Genomic DNA, 6,967 nt, shown 5'->3' on the forward strand with positions numbered 1-6,967 from the left:
ACGTAGCAAGCCATCTAACACTCTGACGGTAGCAGGAGGATAAGGATGGAGGGAAGATCGGAAAGTGCAGAAGGGAGAAGAAAAAATGAGAAGAGGAAGAAAAAGAGGAGTAAGGGAGGGAGGATATATATATTGTATGGTGCTGGCGGGCTCAGTGTCAAGACCATTACATGGAAAGGTGGAAAATAGAAGAATTTGAAATTCAATTCAATTCAATTCAAATATGCTCTATTTGCATGCCTATTGGTAACAGTGTTACAGATAACATAAAAGTAGGCCATTACGGTCAATTAAGAACATTAACTCTCTCTCTCTCTCTCTCTCTCTCTCTCTCTCTCTCTCTCTCTCTCTCTCTCTCTCTCTCTCTCTCTCTCTGTCTCTCGCACGAACACACACATGCACACAAACACACTCAAAAACAAAGTTGGGGCCTTTTTCTGTTTACTCTCTGCTGTAATGCTTTCATTTTCTCGCCCCTTCCTCATGGTGGGCGATGGTGTCTCAGGTGGTAGAGGAGCCTGTTTGGCAACCCGAGGGTTGCTGGTTCGATCCCCGCTCTGCCCCCATCGATAGGTGCTTGAGAAAGATACTTAACCCCAAATTGCTCCTAGTGGCAGAGGGGTACCCTTCATGGAAGCCACTGCAACTGGTGTGTGAATGTGAGTGTGAATGGGTGAATGTGAGGCATGCAATATGAAGCACTTTGAGTGCTCGAAGGAGTATGATACGATTAGTTATGTTCAACTTTCATCCTCTTTAAAGACAAGGACAATATGAATGTGTGTGAGTGTGGCACAGGATTGTGTCACCTGTGCTTTCAAATCTAATGCTTCTCTGTGTTACATTGTTTAAAAATAGTTGTTCTTTGTTGAAATCAATAATCATGCATCTTATTGTCACCATTATTCCTTAAATTTGGAAAGCCTTTATGTGAGTCCTGGTAGAGCTGTGACTCAAAAAGCCAAATTCACACCCAAAACAGCCAGGTAATGTCTTACAGCCATGAACCAAAACAAACAATCAAAAAATAACGAACGCTGTGTTTTCTTAACCCTGTTCTCCTGACAGAACTACTAGTATGAGCATGCGGTTTTGAAATACATATGACTGAATCAAGCACAAGTGTCTCTTTCTTCTAATAAGGATTCTGTCGATATCGCTAAATTGGCAAGCCCAGCCGTAGGGGTCAGGGCCGGAGCATCCTGGATTAATTGATAGAGAAGCAATTGGAGACCTGAAGCATACTGAAGCCAGCTGTCAGCCTGAGATGAATTGCTGTCTTTACAGTGTCATCAAGGTTTTACCTTGCATGGCCTACACCAGTCTTTCTCAAAGTGGGGCGTAAGCCCCCCTGGGGGGGCGTGGATGAATTGGAGGGGGGGCGCGTGAAGTCAGGAGGTTTTTCTTTTTTAATACTTTTCTGCTTTGCCATTAAGTCAACACATTCACTTTACAATCACAATATATTCATTAATTTATTCACTAATATTTAGAGAACATCATAGGCCATATACGTGTATATTAGGCTCTAATAAACTTCACAAAGGCCTATTTATTTGTATTTTCGTAACCATTTTGTTCGAGGGGGGCGCATTCCCCGCCTCTGAAGGGGGGAATGGCACGAAAAGTTTGAGAAACACTGGCCTACACATTATTGGAGCTTTTCAGCACAACCAAGCTCTGTTCTGATACACATGCAAAGACAGGCCATGACAGCAAAAGCTTGGTATCTGCCAATTTACCTATATTACCATGAAGTTTCCCCTAACACAGCAAACCACTATTGTGTAACACACATGCATAGGCTACAGTAGACAGAATGTTATAAGTGTCACAATAAAAGTCTGCGCTATCTGCTGATTTGTTTGCAGGCACCCCAGTGTAAGAATGAGGAAAAACACCACATATAAAGTTGGTGTTAACATGTCATGCTACCCATGCTGAAGTTGAATAAGGGATATATAGGTGGCATATGTCACTATGAGCATTTCCCTGTGAGCGGTGCTAGTCCTATTCGACTCTCATGACAATCCTCATCTATTTCCTTTTCCCTGAACTCTTGGGTCCCATGGCAAGCTAGCCTATTTTTTCTTTGTGCACCTGCAAGCAGCAAGAAACTAAACATAGCTTCACCTACCGGTGAAAGAATATATCACCTGTCTTGGACAAAATGAGTGTTGCATACTGGATTTCGCCCCAGTGCTATGAGTACTCATCAAGGCAATATGCAACTGCTTTCTCCCTTCTCCTCCAACTCTAAGATGGGCCGGGCATCATATCCTAAAAGTTGCTTTCAAGCTTCACACAATTGGACTAACCCTAAAGAGTACATTTCCTTTATGGAAAAGTCCTTGATTTTTGTGGCAAAATTGCTTTACCCCCACAGCTGCTAAAGAAAGTGACATCATACTTCCTGCTAAAATGTGACTATTTGCCCCTTTCATTAATTCAGACCCTGGTATGAGAAGCTTCCACGGTCTGACTTAAAAATCCAAAGAAGTATTATAGAGTATTATAGATATTATAGATATTATTAGATATACTATTTTAGTCGTCAACTATTTGACTGTTCACAGAGGCCCTCAGTTCCCCCTTCCCACTACTCCTCAGAGCGTCTGCTGATAGCTGGCTTGGTTTTAGGATTACAGTTCACGTCTATAGTCCTACCTATAGTACTACCAGCCCTCCACCACAGCCCCGCTCCATTGCACACCTCCCCCGATTTTTACCAACACAAGGGACTCACTCACTAACGCATAGTAACTCTCTCTCCTCCTCCTCCTTCTTCTTCTTCTCTCACTCCTTCCTGCTCCCTCCATCATCTCTCACTCTTCTGTGGGCTGCATACTCGATTGGGGCACATTTGCATTTACAAATTGCAGCGGCTGTTCCTGCCTTCCTGTGCTCTCCTTGCCTGATGACGACCTTCCTCCTGTTCGCTTCCTCCAACGCCTGATAAATTAACGCTTGTGGAAATGTTAGCACTTCCTATTCCTGGCCATCAGGATTACTCTCTTAAAGCATTCACTTTTTAAATAAAAAATAATATACTCACAAGTGGGAGGTATCTTACAAATGTATTTCCCCCCTCCCTTTCCATCCCTTAACCTTAAAGTGTCATCCAAATAACACTAAATACTCTGTGATTCCTATTTTCAAGTGCAGCATCAGCTATGTTAACTATAAAACTGTCTGTCTGTCTCTCTACTACAGGTTTATGGCTCTGAACACTGCTGCAGCGAAAATGTCATTTGTGAAATGTAATGGAAATTTGGCGAAGGCAAACACTCAGCGACAGGTATTCTAATTTCATCAGAAGGGAATTATATTATAACACGTATTGCCAGTGTGATGTAATAGGTACTACTTTTTTTACTGGTCACCATATTTTTCCTTAGTTCATATTCAAGCACACCGCGAGTTGAAATGTTTTCCCAGTCACAGTCATTATTTTTACTTTAATGGGCAGGTTCAGGTTGGGTTTGGGAAAGGAGGTCAGTAAAACTACCCGAGGCACTTTGCTCGAACAGCCTGGCTGTACTGCCACTTTGACATCAACTGACTTTTGTGCACTCGTGTGTGAGACTGATGAGGGAGGACACACTAGCACCATGGCGCGACTGTTTCCCCTGCTGTACTGTGTGACAGATCCGGCTTGTGACACAGACTGTCAGCATCTCTTTGTGATGTGGTGCGTCAGCGGATGGGGGGGAAATGCTAAACGATCTAAATGCTTCCAACCTGTCACAGAGGAGGCACAACAGTGAGAAGACTTTGAATCGAGTTGCATACCATCACTGCATCTGCTTCTACTATCTGCACGTGCAAAGGCACAAACTCTTACATAAAGGCATATTGTGTGCACATGTTCACAGACACAGACACAGACACACACACACACACACAGAGGCACACACACACACACACACAAACATACACACACACACACACACACACACACACACACACACACACACACACACACACACACACTCACACACACACACACACACACACACACACACACACACACACACACACACACACACACACACACACACACACACACACACACACACACACACACACACACACAAAACAGGTGGATGCTGACAACACACACAGCTGTGACAGGCCATGTCCTCAAAGATGGATGTCAAAAGGTGCCACCTCTCAAGACCTTCCTGTAGTCTACACTACACCAGCTAGCACACACACACACTCACACATGCATACTAATGTATGACACTGTTACGCATGCAAATGCTTGACACAGTAAATTTATGCTCCTGCCCTCATACTCCTACTGTACGTGTATGGATGTCAGAAGGTGCCACCTCTCAAGACCTTCCTATACTCTGCTATGTGCACTGTCTACAACCTGTGAACCAAGTAGCACACACACACTCCCAGAGGCATGCAAATTTATGACACTGTTTATTTATGCTCACACCGTCACAGGCTTAAATACTGTGTACTGTGTAAATACTATGCACCCATACATACTAAAACACGCACGCACGCACGCATGCACACACGCACGCACACACACACACACACACACACACACACACACACACACACACACACACACACACACACACACACACACACACACACACACACACACACACACACACACACACACACACACACACACACACACACACACACACACACACACACACACACCTTTGTGTGCACGATATGGAGCCTAGGTTGTTTGTAGCAGGTATCCAGTCCTGCCCTGATGTACTTAATATTTACACAGCAGCACAGTTCTCTGCCAAGGCATCAGCACTGGCTTTGGTGTGTATTGACAGAAGGTAATCTGGTTTACTTACTGCACACCTTTAGGGTTATCACATCTCAGCATTGAGACTGACAACGCTGGTGGTAGTAATGTGTCGTTCACGAACGAACCGGTCGTTTTGAACGAGTCTTTGAAGTGAACGAAGCGAACTAGTTCCCCGCCTCTCGTTCACTTCGTTCATTGGTGAATCACCAGTCTCTGTCACTACTGTCAGTCAGTAGCAGAAGTGGTCGTCCAATGAGCATTTTAATCTGCGCAAAGGAGCGCCACTTTATCTCTTCATGTAATAGCTTAATACTATCAGAGCTTTTACACATACCAGGTATTTAGTTCATAATTTAGAGCTCAGCAGCTCACCTAGTCCACAGTTCACAGCTCTGAACGAGCTGACTGAGCTCTCGTTCGTGAACGAGGAGCCAGTGAACTCCAGCCAATGGTTTCCATGACCACGAATATACAACTTGGCAGAGACAAAGGCATACTTCTAAAGGCATACTTCTAGTTGGTAATGCAACTTGCAAATGATCTTTTATTCTTTTTTAATGGCTGCTACTGTTCAATAAATAAAATTAATCTGCAAAATAGGTTTCAGGTGATAGGTTTAGACAAGAGGAGCACCTTAGATCTACACAGCGCTGCAAGAACGAACTGTGTTCAGCCCGCGAACGAGACCAGCCTGGGCGCATAGCAACAGTCTCCATGACCACGAATAAACAATTTAACGTGGCAGAGAGGAAGGCATACTTTTTTGTTAAAAGCAGCTTGTAATTGAGCTTTTTTTAATGTGTGCTGCTGTTAAATAAATAATATTGTTAGGGAAAATGAGTTTAGTTGATATGTTTGGACAAGAGAAGCACACAGGCAAAGTAAGAAAGCCCCCCTCCTCCTCTCGTTCACTGAACTAGTTCGCTCGACTCCTTGCTCTCATGAAAATGAACGACTGAACGAACTGTGAACGAACAAATTCCTCAGCAGAACTGAACGAAGAGAACAAACTGGTGGGAAAGAATCGCCATGCCCTTCACTAGCTGGTGGTGACCACCATCAAAGGGGAATTAACTTGTTGATTCCTTCCACACATGATGGCAAACAGTCCCCCCCTAAAACAAACAGGAAGGATATTTAATGATGAGCATACAGTAATGTGAGGTCACTCAAACAGGGAGAGAGAGAGAGAGAGAGAGAGAGAGAGAGAGAGAGAGAGAGAGAGAGAGAGAGAGAGAGAGAGAGAGAGAGAGAGAGAGAGAGAGAGAGAGAGAGAGAGAGAGAGAGAGAGAGAGAGAGAGAGAGAGAGAGAGAGAGAGAGAGAGAGAGAGATGTATGTGTTTGCTTGTGGGTGTGTCGCTGTCCATGGTGCTGGATCTATCTCATAGCTGATGCGAGTCGACACAACCGTCTCTCCCCTTTCTCATGTCAGGGACAGAGAGAGAGAGAGAGAGAGAGAGAGAGAGAGAGAGAGAGAGAGAGAGAGGATGTGAGGGAAACAGAGAGAGGGAGAAAGGAGATGATAGACAGATAGAAGAGAAAAAGTTAAAGGGAGAGTTAATCACACACACACACACACACACACACACACACACACACACACACACACACACACACACACACACACACACACACACACACACACACACACACACACACACACACACACACACACACACACACACACACACACACACACACACACACACACACACACACTTATTGTTGAAAATGATCAACAATGTTATTGAAAGCTGATATTTAAGGTCATTGATGCCACTCCATAATCCAGTCTTCACAGTACCCCTTCAGTTGCTGATCAGAGGTAGCAGGTTGTTTACTTTTGCAGTCTAATTCATGTCCCAAATCAAGACTTTCCTCCAAGCAGTTCCACTGAGAGAAAAACAAGATTGCTAAAAGACATAAAAAGCAATGCACAAGGGAGCGACCGGTCACGTCAAACAGCATCTTGGATACTGTGATCAGTGTTTCCTCCCCACTGGCCTCTCCTGTCACTTTCTTTCTTTTCATTTTTGTTTGCTTTTCCTCCCCACCCTTTAATGATTAATCAACATATTTGTGTCATTTTCCGTTGCTTCTGTTGGTTTTAATGTGTTTTTCCATTCAAGAACCCCTGCCATCTTTTGGGAAAGATCAGACAACCCTTTT

Source organism: Engraulis encrasicolus, chromosome 12 (assembly GCF_034702125.1).
Source record: "Engraulis encrasicolus isolate BLACKSEA-1 chromosome 12, IST_EnEncr_1.0, whole genome shotgun sequence".
In the NCBI taxonomy this organism is placed as follows: domain Eukaryota; kingdom Metazoa; phylum Chordata; class Actinopteri; order Clupeiformes; family Engraulidae; genus Engraulis; species Engraulis encrasicolus.